Below are 15,708 nucleotides of genomic sequence, written 5' to 3' on the forward strand. Positions count from 1 at the left end.
TCTGTGTATTCTTGCCACCTCTTATTAATATCTTCTGCTTCTGTTAGGTCCATACCATTTCTGTCCTTTATCAAGCCCATTTTTGCATGAAATGTTCCCTTGGTATCTCTAATTTTCTTGAAGAGATCTCTAGTCTTTCCCATTCTGTTGTTTTCCTCTATTTCTTTGCATTGATCACTGAGGAAGGCTTTCTTATCTCTCCTTGCTATTCTTTGGAACTCTGCATTCAAATGGGAATATCTTTCCTTTTCTCCTTTGTTTTTCGCTTCCCTTCTTTTCACAGCTATTTGTAATCTCTCTCAAATCCATCATATGAGTGCTACTCCTTATTTATAGGCTTCTGTAATGACCTTCTAACCAACCTCTCTATGTATAATTTTTGCCCATCTATTCTCTGCAATAATTCCAGAGTAATCTTTTCAAAACATAAATCTTATCATACCATACCCTTGCTTTTATATGGTTTTCATATCAAATAGGAGCACAGCAAAAAAGGGCCTTCAAGAAATAACTGTAAGAGGCACTTGCCTGGTGGTCCAGTGACTAAGACTCTACACTCCCAATGCAGGGGGCCCTGGGTTTGATCCCTGGTCAAGGAACTAGATTCCAGATGTCACAACTAAAAGATCCTGCATGCCGCAACTAAGACCCAGTGCAGACAAGTATTTTTCTAAATTAATTTAAAAAAACAACACGGATTAATTTTTTTAAAAAAAGGAAAAAGAAATAACTGTGAGAGATGCTGCAAATGTTCCATATGTTGTTGTGCATGGGAGTTACAGTGTATATAAATTTGCAAAAATTCAACAAGCTTACACTTAATATTTATGCATTTTGCTGCACTAATTATAACTCAATTAAATAGTTTAAAAGATACATGGCCCCAAAGTAGTTTTTCAGCTTCATTTTACTGAATTTCCCTTCCAAACAACATAGCCTACAGCCACAAACTATAAGTAATTACACTCTTATTAGACACTGATCTTTCATGTTCTACTTTTCTTCAAGATTCATACAATATTTCACTCCCATAAGGGGTCACTCCACCTAAACATTCCTTGACTTTCCTTCACTTGTACAATAACAGCTCTTTGTAACTTTTCACTACGCCAGTGAGTCTCAATAAGAGGTGATTTTACTCCCCAGGGGGCATTTGACAATGTCTGGAAACATTTTTAATTGTCACAACTGGGGAGAGGGAGTGCTTCTGGTATCTAAAGGTAAAGGCCAGGGATACTGCAAATGGTCTTCTACAACACAGACCCCCACAACAATGAATTATCCTACCTAAAATGTCAATACTGCCATGATTGAGAAATTTCGCACTGCGTTTTTATATGATATAATTTGTCTCCAAGTCTGTTTCCCTGCTAAACTGAAAAAACAGGAGAGATTAAATTGTACTCATTTCAGTATCTCAGCTTAGTACCTAGCAAATAGCATTTAAAAATGTATAATAAGAGATGTCATCACTGAACCTATTTTGATAATCACAGTGCCTGGAATGTAGCACTCAAAAGATACATAACAAGTACATGTGTTATTACAGAATCTTATTTTGATACTAAAGCTATATAGTATACTAGCTACACTGGTGGTGATTTAGTCACTAAGTCATGTCCGACTCTTGTGACCCCATGGACTGCAGCCCGCCAGGCTCCTTTGTCCACGGGATTCTCCAAGCAAGAATACTGGAGTGGGTTGCCATTTCCTTCTCCAGGGGATCTTCCCGACCCAGGAATTGAAGCCAGGTCTCCTGCATTGCAGACAGATGCTTTACCAACTGAGCTATGAAGAAAGCCCACTGGTAGTCTTTAAATTTAAATTCCATCAATTACCATTCTGATTGGATGCATTCATAGTAAAAATCAACAGATTATAAACTATAATCTATGTATTTCAAGTAGTTAAATTGAAATTGATATCTATATTAAGCTTAGACCAAATAAGAGTAAACCAAATAGCTTAATGACTATGTTTGAAAAGGATTAAAAGAATAAAACTTTAAAAAAAAATGTTTTAATCACATATCACAATGCCACCTGAATAAGATAAAGCAGAATAACAGAAAACTGAAATTTGGGATACCATTTCACTTAATATTAATCCAATATAATTTATATTAAAAAAAAACCATAATGGCAGTATACCTTAATGTATTGTCAAAAACAATTAGTTTTTGTATTACTTAATAAACATTTTGTATCTCAACAACAGAACCATTTTATTGGTGATGACTGGATTTATCACCTCTAAGATAACCATAAAATACATTTTAGATGTTTGCTTACTGTATCTATTTCACTATTCCTCCCCTAATATACTCCTTGCCATCTCCTGGAAGGTTGAACGAAAATGTGTATTTACAAGGCTTTTAAATTAACCAGATGCCTTATTAAATTTAGTTGTTTAGAGTATGCAGACTGTAAAATGTTAGTAGCCTAAGTATTCAATTGAAGGAAAATTTTTGAGAGAATGATTTATTATTAAAATATCTGCATTCCAAATCTGATAAATAAAAATGAAAAGTTCTTAATTTGATTACTATCTAAAGTTTTCAAAACATTTAACTGCCAACGTGGGTCCATTCTGGTTGATTGAAAAAAAAAAAATGCAAAAAAAAAAAAAAATCACATTCCGTCCTTCTTAAAGACACAAAACCCAATTCCCTTCTGATACTGAAACTATTTTTGCCAACAAAGGTCCGTCTAGTCAAAGCTATGGTCTTTCCAGTAGTCATGTATGGATGTGAGAGTTGGACTATAAAGAAAGCGTCAAAGAATTGATGCTTTTGGACTCTCGTGTTGGAGAACACTCTTGAGAATCCCTTGGACTGCAAGGAGATCCAACCAGTCCATCCCGAAGGAAATCAGAAGGACTAATGCTGAGGCTGAAACTCCAATACTCTGGCCCCCTGATGCGAAGAACTGACTCACTGGAAAAGACCCTGGTGCTGGGAAAGATTGAAGGCGGGAGGAGAAGAGGATGACAGAGGATGAGATGGTTGGATGGCATCACCGACTCAATGGAAATGAGTTTGGGTAAACGGGAGTTGGTGATGGACAGGGAGGCCTGGTGTGCTGCAGTCCATGGGGTCGCAAAGAGCTGGACACCACTGAGCGACTGAAATGAACTGAAACTATTAATACTAAATGCAAAAGCAAAACAAAAAATAAATTTAAAAACCCACCACCCTTATCATTGATTTGATGATTAAATAATAAACAATATCTATTTCTTATGTATTCAACCAAAGAAAAACTCATTTGGTAACAATCCATTATTTAGGGATTTAGTAAAACTTCTTTTACTACAGGAACAAACTCTTTTGTAAAGCTTATTCTTCTAAGAATCAGATATATCAGATATATTAGATACTTATCAAAGTATCTAATATACATTACAAAACAAAATTCATGTATCACTATTGTTGTTTTCCCCTAAAACCATGCTATTTTTGAACACAGTGATTTCTCCAGTTTACATTTGCATGCATATCCACAATGAGCTCAAAGTATCACATAAACAAATATCCATATTCTATACTTTCTACAGTTAGCATTCAAGTTTTTCTACTACAGAGCATTTCTTTCCTAAGTAGAAATTTTACACATCTTTTCCTTCTTAAAATCCTTTTAGCCTTAAGTTTTATGGCATTACTTCACAGAACTGAACTTTCATACATAATACACAAAACGATTTTGTCAGTATCTAAATTAAAGATAAAAGGATCTTTTCATTACTCTGTTTAAATTATTTGTGCTTTTCCAGGTAATGGAAAAATTACCATCACTAACAATCACATAAAGTAAAGAATGTGAAAGTGAGCACACTACACTGCACCCCAGGACTCAGAACCCTTGAATTTTAAGAAACAACTAACTGAAACAGTGTACTCCTACGAAGTGATGGTCTCTATAAAACATCACAGTCATCACCTATCATTTACACAGCAAGAGTTAACTTAAAGTCTACATATTAAATATTATAATATATACCATACAGAGTTTTTCGTGCAACGTTGAAGACTCAAGTTTCCTTATCAAGTACAATTACACATTAATAAGTTATTAAAACAATCAAGGATTACGGATGCTTTTGGCAAAGAGACAAAGCTTTTCCAATTTTGAGTGACACTAAATTCCCAAGTGTAAAAAAGGAAAAAAACCTTGACCTTGTTTAATAATGCTTCATCAACTTTTTTCTGAAACTTCTCTCAGTTTTCATGGGAATAAATTGGAAGAAATCAGTCCAAAATACAAACTATAGAGACTTGTAACTACTATCATTAAGTCAATTAAAAACATCAAAACATAAGGGTATCTTTAGACAATGCACAGAAGTACACTGAAATTTTTCAAATATACTCAATACATTTAGTAATAATAATAAACTTTATTGAATTACATGTTACAACTAATAGTTTAAATCTACATATGCCTCAAAAATATATTTTATTATGCTCCAAATAAAGTTTTTTTTTTTAAATAAATTCTGCAATTCGTGAGAAACTGCCCTCACGTAAGATGTGACATTAGATATGTGATAATATATTCCCCAAAATAAAAACCTCAGAAGTTATCATCATACCCCAAACTGCTGGCATCCTGCCCAGGACTTACTAGACAAAGTCTTCAGTACCCTACAAGATTTAAGACCTAGGAAAGGTAAATATGTGCAACATAACTAACAAATAGATGAGAGACTAGAATCAGGAGAGACTGAAAGGAGAGTTGTTGAAAGAAAAAGAAAAAATAAGCATATTCAGATATGAGGGTTCAAAAAGAAATTTCAAAACAATTTAACTGTGTACCCAGAACTCATAAAAATAAAGCCAAAAGAAGTTTCCCATTACAACGCTCACCTTTACTTACACATCACACTCTGACATTTCCTCATTATTTTTCATTAAAAAAACCTGGTGCTGTGATCCACTAAATTGAATTGACAAGTCACTAATGGGTCACAACCTAAAATTTGAAAAGAACTGGTTTAGAGGAACTGACAACCATGGGAAGGTCCCTGCTTTCCTCTGAATATCTAGTTTGAGAAAACTATTTAAGTGGAAAAAATGAAAAGACAGAATTCCTCCACGGCAGGGACCAAGTCTTATTGGCACATGATCATCACTTAACATTTGCTGAATTAATATACTGTGGAATATAAAGCATGTTCAAGGTGGGACATACCTACAAAACATACCTAGAAAAAGCCTTAGGAGAACATGACTACTTTGAATTCCTTCAAAGCCAGGGACACTGAAAAGAGTTCCAGGAAGTAGAAGTATGAGACTTAGAAGTCTCCTTGGACTGCAAGAAGATCAAACCAGTCAATCCTAAAGAAAATCAACCCTCAATATTCATCGGAAGGACTGCTGATGACGCTGAAACTCCAAAACTCTGGCCACCTGATTCGAAGAGCCAACTCATTGTAAAAGACCCTGATGCAGGGGGAAACAAGGCAAAAGGAGAAGCGGGTGGCAGAGGATGAGATGGTTAGATATTAATAGCATCACTGACTCAATGGACATGAATTTGAGCAAACTCCGGGAGATGGTGGAGGACAGAGGAGCCTGGCGGGCTACAGTCCATGGGGCTGCAAAAAGTTGGACACAAACTCAGTGACTGAACACCAACAACAACTAAAGGGAAAGGAAATTTTGTCTTCAAGACAGGTTTACATCCAGCAAAGGAAAAAGAAAATCTCTTACAGAACCACATAGTAGTTCATTATAGGTACAAAAAGTTTGCAAGCTACCCTTGGTTAGAAAGTGTAACCTTTTCTGGGACTTCTGTGACAGTCCAGTGGCTAAGACTCTGAGCTCCCAATGGAGGGCACTGGGGTTTGATCCCTGGTCAGGAAACTAAATTCCACATGCCGCAACTAAAGATCCCCCATGCAGCAATGAAGATTGAAGATCCCACATGGTAAGTAGGACTCAGTCAGCCAAATAAATAAATATTATTTTAAAAAAGAAATTCTAACCATTTCTTTCAAAAATATGTTATATGCATATATATATATATATACACATACACACACTCACACATACACAGAGAAAGAGAGGTCCAAATGTATAAATCTAACTTCAAATAAAAATTATGGAATATAATTCATTCTTAAAAATTAAGACTCCCTATCTTCATTTGTAAACATTTATTAAGTGGCCAGTATGTGAAAGCCAACATCTTACTGAGTGCTTACTACATATCAAGCAATATGTTAAGTACTTAACAAGTATTATCCCATTTAAACCTAACAACCTTATAAAGTAGACATTATTTTCATTTTATAGACCAGGAAAAAGTGTTCAGTCACTCAAGACGACTCTTTGCAACCAGGGACTGCAGCCTGCCATGCTCCTCTGTCCATGGAATTCTCCAGGCAAGAATACTAGAGTGGGTTGCCATTCCCTTCTCCAGGGGATCTTCTCAACCCAGGGATTGAACCCAGGTCTCCTGCATTGCAGGCGTATTCTTTACCATCTGAGCCACTAGGGAAGTTTGTTAGTCACTCAGCTGTGTCCGACTCTTTGAGACCCCATGGACTGTAGCCCACCAGGCCTCTCTGTCTATGTGATTTTCCAGGCAAGAATACTGGAGTGGGTTGCCATTTCCTTCTCTGAGCCACCAGGGAAAGTGAGGCTTAAAAAGTGACATAAAGAAGTCACACAGCTAATAAATGGTGAAATTAAGATACATTAAACGCTTGGAAGGAAAGTTGTGACCAACTTAGACAGCATATTGAAAAGCAGAGACATTACTTTGCCAACAAAGGTCCGTCTAGTCAAGGCTATGGTTTTTCCAGTGGTCATGTATGGATGTGAGAGTTGGACTGTGAAGAAAGCTGAGTGCTGAAGAACTGATGCTTTTGAACTGTGGTGTTGGAGAAGACTCTTGAGAGTCCCTTGGTCTGCAAGGAGATCCAACCAGTCCATTCTGAAGATCAGCCCTGGGATTTCTTTGGAAGGAATGATGCTAAAGCTGAAACTCCAGTACTTTGGCCACCTCATGCAAAGAGTTGACTCATTGGAAAAGACTCTGATGCTGGGAGGATTGGGGGCAGGAGGAGAAGGGGACGACAGAGAATGAGATGGTTGGATGGCATCACTGACTCGATGGACGTGAGTCTGAGTGAACTCCGGGAGTTGGTGATGGACAGGGAGGCCTGGAGTGCTGCAATTCATGGGGTCGCAAAGAGTCAGACACAACTGAGCAACAGAACTGAACTGAAGCGCCAGTTTATTATTGGTGACTACAGATCCAAATATTGTGCTCCATACCATTATCTGTTGATGCTTTTCTCAGAGGAGAAGGCAATGGCGACCCACTCCAGTACTCTTGCCTGGAAAATCCCATGGATGGAGGAGCCTGGTAGGCTGCAGTCCATGGGGTCGCGAAGAGTCAGACACGACTGAGCGACTTCACTTTCATTTTTCAATTTCATGCATTGGAGAAGGAAATGGCAACCCGCTCCAGTGTTCTTGCTTGGAGAATCCTAGGGACAGGGGAGCCTGGTGGGCTGCCGTCTATGGGGTTGCACAGAGTCAGACATGACTGAAGCTACTTAGCAGCAGCAGCAGCAGCTTTTCTCAGAAACTGAACTTTGCATGTGTGCTCCTTACATGAAGTAATTCATTTATTTCTGAATCTGCACAACACTATCATATTGAATAACTTTATCAAAAGGAAAAATCATCCCCTTCTTAACTTTAAAGATAAGTTGCTGCTAATTCGCTTCAGTTGTGTCCAACTCTGTACGACCCCATAGACGGCAGCCCATCAGGCTCCGCCGTCCCTGGGATTCTCCAGGCAAGAACACTGAAGTGGGTTGCCATTTCCTTCTCCAATCCATGAAAGTGAAAAGTGAAAGTGAAGTCGCTCAGTCGTGTCCGACTCTTAGCGACCCCATGGACTACAGCCTACCAGGCTCCTCCATCTATGGGATTTTCCAGGCAAGAGTACTGGAGTGGGTCGCCATTGCCTTCTCCAAAGATAAGTTAGGGTACATTAAATGTAGTTATGTTTACATAACAATTCCAGTGTCATTGATATTTTTAACAGGCTATATATTTATTATATAAAGTATTTAGTAACCTGTACTTTCATTAACTCTATTTACATGCCAAGTACTTTATATTGTGAAAAGCCTTTCCACCTTTTATGGGCCACTCAATTCTGTCACTAGGTAAGAGGATGCAGCCTTAAACTCTATTTCAGAACAAAAAGTCTTCTAGCACAAACAAGAGACTGATATAGAAATAATTGTTACCAAATGTTGACAGAACATCCCAATTGAAACTGTTTCTAGTCCCTCCAAACAATTTTTAAATTCATGTGGATTTTTTAAGAAGGTATGAGACACTTTAATGATACTAAATATTAATTTTTATCATTAAAAATTAAAAATTTTAATCCAATATAATGGATTTGTGTTTTTTACACTTACATTGATTTATTTTTTAGTTCTACCAGTTTATTGCTACCAACCCATCTCCCTCCACCCTCATGCATGCATGCTCAGTCATCTAACCCCATGGGCTGCAGCCTGCCAGGCTCCTCTGTCCATGGACTTTTCCAGGCAAGAATACTGGAGTGGGTTGCCATTTCTTTCTCCTACACTCACATTTTAAAATTTGAAACCCTGAACAATAAAAAAAATAATCCAGCCATGAACAAGTACAGAAACCTAAAGGTGGATGAACATACATTGGCACTCTGATACAACAATCTCACTTTTATTTTTGACTACAGAATTGAAACTTTAGAAGAGATTCATTCATATATAATCCGGAACTGAACAGCAGCCCTTAACTAATACATATAAAAAAGCTCCTAATTTCTAAAAAGTTAATAGTATGAGTGCAATTGTTACAACAGACTACTGATAACCAAAAAGATATACACAGGAGAGAGAAAATGCTTTTAATATTTGAAGTGGTCAAAGAAAAACAGAATTTATTTCCAGGTAATCTGAATAACAGATCAATCTCAAATGTAAATTCAATGCCAAGAATTGGCCCTCTAGATAACTTCTGGATTTACTAAGTATTCATATCCACTGCGTGCATGCTAAGTCATTTCAGTCATGTCAGACTCTCTGTGACCCTATGGACCGTCACCCACCAGACTCCTCTGTCCACGGAATTCTCCTGGCAAAAATACTAGAATGGGATGCTGTGCCCTCCTCCAGCTCCATATTTACAAGTACTAGAAAATTCTTAAATTACACTTTTTATGGTTAAGAGTATTTGGTTCTTCTAGTATTTTGCAAATAATTAGTTTCTTTCATACTAGTGGGATGGCATCATAACATGGGATCAAGTATCATGCCTATACTTTGATATGCAGAAAGCATGGTGTATACTAACATGGTCAATTAACTGCATATCTACTGTTCTCCCAATATATATATTACAGAAAATACAGTAACTACTTTCTATTTAGTTCACTCATACTTTTGGTCCTGTATATTGCTATGTTTCTTTAAAACCTTTCAGAGTTTAAATGTTTGAGAAAATATCCTTTAATTTGAAGGATACTTAGTTACTGTCAAGATAATTCTATATAAAACCTTTTAAAACTAAATTGATTCTAACAAATTCTTCCATCTATAAAGCATGAGAATTATAACAAAATTAGCAAATCAGATACGAGAATGCCAAAAATTAAGTCATTAAAAGGGAATTCAGAGAGTCAGTTGTGAAAGAACAGGAAGTGATGTCCACTGCCATTTTGTAGATGAACTATTTAGAAACACAAGAGGTACCATACTAATCTGCAATCAACCAACTCAGACTAACAGTTCTCAGTATTCTCTTTCTGACAGCAGCATCAGAACTCAGTTGCCATAACCCTCAGTTTTTCCCCCAATAATGAATTTACCTAATTGGTCATGAACATAATTTTACCACTTTTAGCAGAATTCCTACCAACTATTGACAAGGGTCTCTTTATAATTTTTCTAAAGAGTACTTCTTAGTTCCAGCATTCTGATGTATAGCAAGTAGTTTACCTATATTCTGTCTACATCCTTAAGTTTTATAACCCTTATTGACAAATCCCCTCTCTCTACATCTTTGAAAGACAAAACAGACACTCTTTAATAAGCAGTATGCTGGGGTTTACACATGCTAATATATATGAATTAATTATCAACAACAAGCCATAATACAGAGAATTAAACTTTACGTCACAGTTTGCCATACAGGGAAAAACTGCCCACCACAACATGCAGCATTGTGCCATGAAATAAAGATTCAAATGAGAAGTGCTGTTTAAATTTAAATGAATTCAGATAAAAAATCAGGAGAATAAAGAAAGCAAGTAGATTTGCCAAGTAAAAACAATAAAAACTGACTTAACATACCATTAACGTGTCCTCCTATATTAAAATCATGAAATAAGACAGAAACTAAATTAATGCTTAACACTACTACTGCCTCTAACATCTTTAAATCCTTGTCTTAAAATGGGTTTCAAAATGCAACAAACACCAAAAGAGCTCTGATGAACAATGTAAAATGTAGATGGCAGGGAAGTATTTAAAAACAAGTCAGCCACTAAGTAAAGCTTAAACAATAAATACAACTTGCTAGTAAAATGTCAAGACATGATTTCTGTATTTAGTCATCTTCATCACTCTGTGTAACAGTTATTTAATTATATGAATATTCAAGTATGGAACGTTTTGAACTCACTCCATCAGTAAAGAGAAAAGTATCAACTATAGACTTCAAGACTACTCTTTGGTCACAAGAAGAACTTGGCAACATACTTCTAGAATGTATTTTTTAATTTATTTCTATTCTACTAAACAAAACCAATAAGTACTACCGCAAACCAGATAAGATGATTTGTCTTAAACAAATATGACATGAAGCAAAAGTGGAAAATGACTTTTTGACTACAGAATATTCTATTACAGCATAATCAGGCAAATTAACGTTTATTTTTCCCTTACACTAAGAAACAAAGCATTTGCAATAGAAAGGTGTGTGGCCTAATCATTTTGGGAAAATTCCATTTCGATGTATACAAAATAGTATTAACCCTAAAAATTCACAGCTCAGGGAGAAGCAATGTCCATCAGACATCCTGTCTGTACAGAATAATCTTGAATAATTCTTCAAGTAAAAGTCATAGGAAGAGGGAAAAAAAAAAGTGGGAAACCAGAGAAAACAAAATTATTTTACTTGAATCTTAACGAAAACCCAATATGCTCACACAAAGTCAATCTAGTGTTCAAATGAGAGAGCAAGAGAGACCATCAAAACTGTTCCTAACATGGCAGGGTCCCTCTTGAGTGGCCATATCCCCGCAATAACAACAGGAACAGATATACTTCCCACGGACAGATCTCAAGAGGAAGAGTATTAAACCGGTACTGTTATCGATTTAAAACCAAAGGAAAAGGGGTAACCTTTCTAAGGGAATCGCCATTACTTCCCTCTCCCGCTCCCCCTCCCTTCAGTGTATACACGGGCCTGTGTATGAAGAAACTGCCTTGGACTTCTGCAGCACTGCAGCAGACTAAAGGATGGGGAAGGGTAGGGGGAAAGAAACGCTTCCATCACCCCTACAGAAGTGGGGTACAGACTTCCTGGGGAGCGGGAGGAATCTACCCAGTAGACTACCCAGAGCAGTCTCCCTTCTCAAGAATACACAGACACTACAAAGGAGAAGAGGGAGGAGCAGAGGGATCAGAAGGGAAGGGGACCTCGCGCCTTTAAGTCGGGGTGCACATCAACCCTGTCTCCCTAGGAGGGCCACACCTTCCTCGAGACATCCCCTTCCACCACCCCTTCCGGTGACCCTCAGGAAAGAGGAATGCAATTGCTCTTGCCCCTCAAAACAGGAGGGCGCCTAGCTCACCAGCTTCCTCACCCCACCCACAGAATCACAGACCCTCCTTGTCTCCCTCCCCCACCCCACCCCCCCACATCCCAGCTTCCGCGCAGCGGCCAGAGTGGGCCGAATTTCCCCGCCCCCTCCATGTCTCCCTTTCCCAAAGCAGAGGTGCCCTTACCCTTTCGCCGACAGGTCTGGGGCGGAGTAGGCAGGCGCAGCCCCCTGCAGCGCCGAGGGAGCCGCTATGCTGGAGGGCGAGGAGTGAGGAGGAGGGGGCCAGGCGACAGACCGCCGCCCCCGGAGCCCCAGCAAGCCGCCCAGCCCAAGCTCTGCGACAAGGGGCGGGGGCGAGGGGACGACCGGGGTCGAGGAGGCGCCCTCAGCGCTTGGGCTCAGCTAAGATGGCGCGGGGAAGTGCCGGGAGCCGCCGCCGCCGCCGCCGCCGCCTCGGGGGAACCGGCCCGGGCCTCGGCCGCCTCCTGTCCTCACACAGCCGAGGCCCTCTCGGTCCCCCGCCGCGGCCCCTCGGCGGGCGGGCCCACGCACAGCCCTCCGCCACCACCACCACCCCTGGGAAGGGGGCGCTCACAAAGGGAAGAGAGGCCCCGGGCCGGCCGGCCGGCGGCGGGGCGGGGTCCCCAGGGGCCGGAGGCCTCAGAGGTTGCGGGTGCCTCGCGCTCTCGCCCCGCGAAGGGCGCAGGCAAGCGGGACCCCTTCTCTCTCCTTAGGCAGGCGGAGGCACCGACTCACTCTCTTTGCCACCCTCCCTCTCTCTCTCCGAGCCCTGAAGCCACAGAGCCCGGCCGCTGCCCAGATTCCCCCCCTTCCCCGACACCACTCCCCTCCTCCCGACAGTCATCCCAGTCTCCGATCTCGCGAGATTTCCCGCCTGACAGGCTCGACCCTGCGCGAGACAAGACTGCGTACGCGTGCACGCCCTCACGGGAACGCGCGAGTGCTAACACTGGGCGGAGTCTCACGAGTGTCCCGGAGTTTACAGCCTCTGTCCAGCCCCGGCTCGCTCAGCTGGCGGAGCTCTTCTGCCACGCGGGCGTCAGGTGCATTTATTTCACCCTGAAACCTAAGAAAGAAGAGCTTATCTGCTGTCCTCCGCCTCTGCTTTTCCCATTCCCAAAGTATCTGCACCCCCCACCCATAACCCTGAGAATGAAGTTTTCCCTGACGTGTTGAATAATCCCCTTCTTACACACTTTATTTCAATCCCTCCTTGGAATTCAGAGATAAGCTGGTCAGCGTAATCAGTATATAATTGAGTTTTTCAGATTCGAAAAGTTTATAGTAATTTTTGGAACGGTAATAAGAGAAATACAGATCTACACCATCCTATATGTTAGCGATGGTAGAAAAAGGACAAAGTCTTGAAAAGTTTTTGTGGAGTGAGTAGGCTGAGTAATAAGAGCAGTAAACAAACTGAAGAGTTCTAAGAGAAGAGGTAGTGCTTCTCATTTTTTGTAATGAAAACCTTTTAAAGGGGAAAACCTCTTCAGTGGGCCACAAAGAGAGCAATTTTATTCAAGAACCAAAAGGTATGCCTAAAGTGCAGTCATAAAAAAATCTTTTTTCTTCAGTGTATAAAACTGAGATAAATAGATGTGTCGTGTGGGACTTGTGAGTGAATATGTACACCAGAACAATAATTGGAAGTTAAAATAAACTAGGCAAGTACGTTGGCTGTGATCAGAAAAAAACTAGCTCTCTGCTTCAGCGGAATGAATGTATAATTTGTTCTCAATGTTCCCTCTCCTAGTAAGAGTCCTTGCTTTGCAAATCAGTCGGTCATTACTCTTTTCATCTATGTCATCAATCATTCTCAAAGGGGCAACTTCCCCTCAGCATGAAAAACCAAAAAATGCCCTAACTTCTTCTTCTTTGAAGTTGAAGGAGAGATTACAATCTTCACCGTACCTCTCCTTCATAGACAAGTTCTTGGAAAAGTTGTGTATCATCCCACCTCCACTGAAAATGAAAACTGATCCTGCCAAGGTCAAGAGTGACTTCCTAGTTATATCTAGTGGAGTATTCATTTTAATCCTTTCCTTCTTGACATCTACAATAGTTGGCATAGTTGATACTCCTTTCATCTTGAAATTTGTGTTCCTCTATGGCTTTTTCAGCTCTGCTCAGAAACAGTTTTTCTTGTACCGTCCTGTCCCTGGAGCCCCTCTCCCGCCACATACTCCTTAAATAATGCCCGTCCAATCCTGATCCCATTTTCTGAGAGTGTTACAGCAAGAATGTTCTCTTCTGGTTACTTTATACATTTGGGAATGGAAAGAGATTCATGCTTTCCTGTAGTATTTGTTCTTAATTTTTTATAGAAAATTTCAAACAAACAAAAAAGGAGTCAGAATAGTAAACCTCATGACCGTTATCCCAACTTCACTGGTTATCACACTTCATCATTCTTGTTTCACCTATTCTCCCACAACCTTTTCCCTCACCCCATGGGGGTTTGTTTGTTTGCCTGTGCTGGGTTTTCCTTGCTGCATACAGGCTTTCTCTAGTTGAGGTGAGCAGGGGCTACTCTTCTTGTGCATGGGCTTCTCATTGCAGTGGTGTCTCTCTTGTTGCAGAGCTCAGGCTCTAGGGGCACAGGTTTCAGTAGTTGTAGCATGCGGGCTCGATAGTTGTGGCGCATGGACTCAGTTACTCTGTGGCACGTGAATCTTCCTGGACCAGGGATGGAACTCCTGTCCCCTGCATTGGCAGGCCGATTCTTATCCAGTACCACTAGGGAAGTCCACCCTCACGCACTTTTAAGTAAATCTCCAACAAACCATGATAACATTTCACCTGTAAATATTTACTTTAATATGTATCTCTGATTTCTGATATCTCTGGTATCTGAGTGCCAAAGAATTGATGCTTTTGAACTGTGGTGTTGGAGAAGACTCTTGAGAGTCCCTTGGACTGCAAGGAGATCAAACCGGTCAATCCTAAAGGAAATCAGTCCTGAATATTCATTGGAAGGACTGGTAACAAAGCTGAACTTCTAATACTTTGGGCACCTGATGAGAAGAACGAACTCATTGGAAAAGACCCTGGTGCTGGGAAAGATTGAAGGCAGGAGGAAAAGGGGATGACAGAGGAGGAGATGGCTGGATGGCATCACTCACTCAAAGGACATGAGTTTGAGCAGGCTCTGGGAGTTGGTGATGGACAGGGAAGCCTAGCATGCTGCAGTCCATGGGGTCACAGAGAGTCGGACACAACTGAGCAACTGAACTGAATATGTATCTCTAATAAATACTTTTAACATAACCATGATTTCTTTATCACACCTTTAAAATATGTCCTTAATATGATTTAATACACAGCTCATGTTCAGTTTTTTCCCCAATAGTTTCCAAAATATTATTTCATACCCCATTTATCTGAATCGGGATCTGCACTTTGCACTTGATTGATAAATATGTCTCTCAAGTTTCTTTTCATGTATAACATTTTCCCTTCCTTTTTTTCTTCTCCTTTCCTTTTTTCTTCCTTTTTCATACACAGATTATTTGTTGAAGAAACCAGATTATATATCTTAAGAACTTTCCACATTCTGGACTTGGCCAGTTGCATCCTTATGATGTCGTTTCACATTTGCTTCAATCACTATTTTTCTTGTAAACTGGGAGTGAAATCTAAAGGTTTGATGTTGGGAACTTTCCTGGCAGTCCAGTGGATATGACTGTGCCTGGTTGGGGAGCTAAGATCCTGCATGACCTATGGCATAGCCTAAAAAAATTTTTTAAGACTAATAAAGGTTTGTTGTTGTATAGGGAGTGTTTTTATAGTATTTTGTATCAGCCATGACCTTGTTCTCACACTTACCTCTGTCTAAATTACAGCT

At 40.0% G+C, this 15,708-nt stretch overlaps 1 protein-coding gene across 1 annotated transcript in view; it reads right to left on the bottom strand.

The window, feature by feature from the left end:
- The window catches only part of TAOK1 (TAO kinase 1), a 109,838-nt gene extending 97,640 nt beyond the window's left edge, over positions 1-12,198 (bottom strand). The window contains exon 1 of the mRNA XM_070390327.1: positions 12,028-12,198. The gene's annotated coding sequence lies outside the window, so the exon portion shown is untranslated. The remainder of the gene's footprint in view (positions 1-12,027) is intronic.
- Between the last annotated feature and the right edge of the window lie 3,510 nt (positions 12,199-15,708).

The sequence above is a fragment of the Bos mutus genome, chromosome 19 (genome assembly GCF_027580195.1).
Source record: "Bos mutus isolate GX-2022 chromosome 19, NWIPB_WYAK_1.1, whole genome shotgun sequence".
Lineage (NCBI taxonomy): Eukaryota > Metazoa > Chordata > Mammalia > Artiodactyla > Bovidae > Bos > Bos mutus.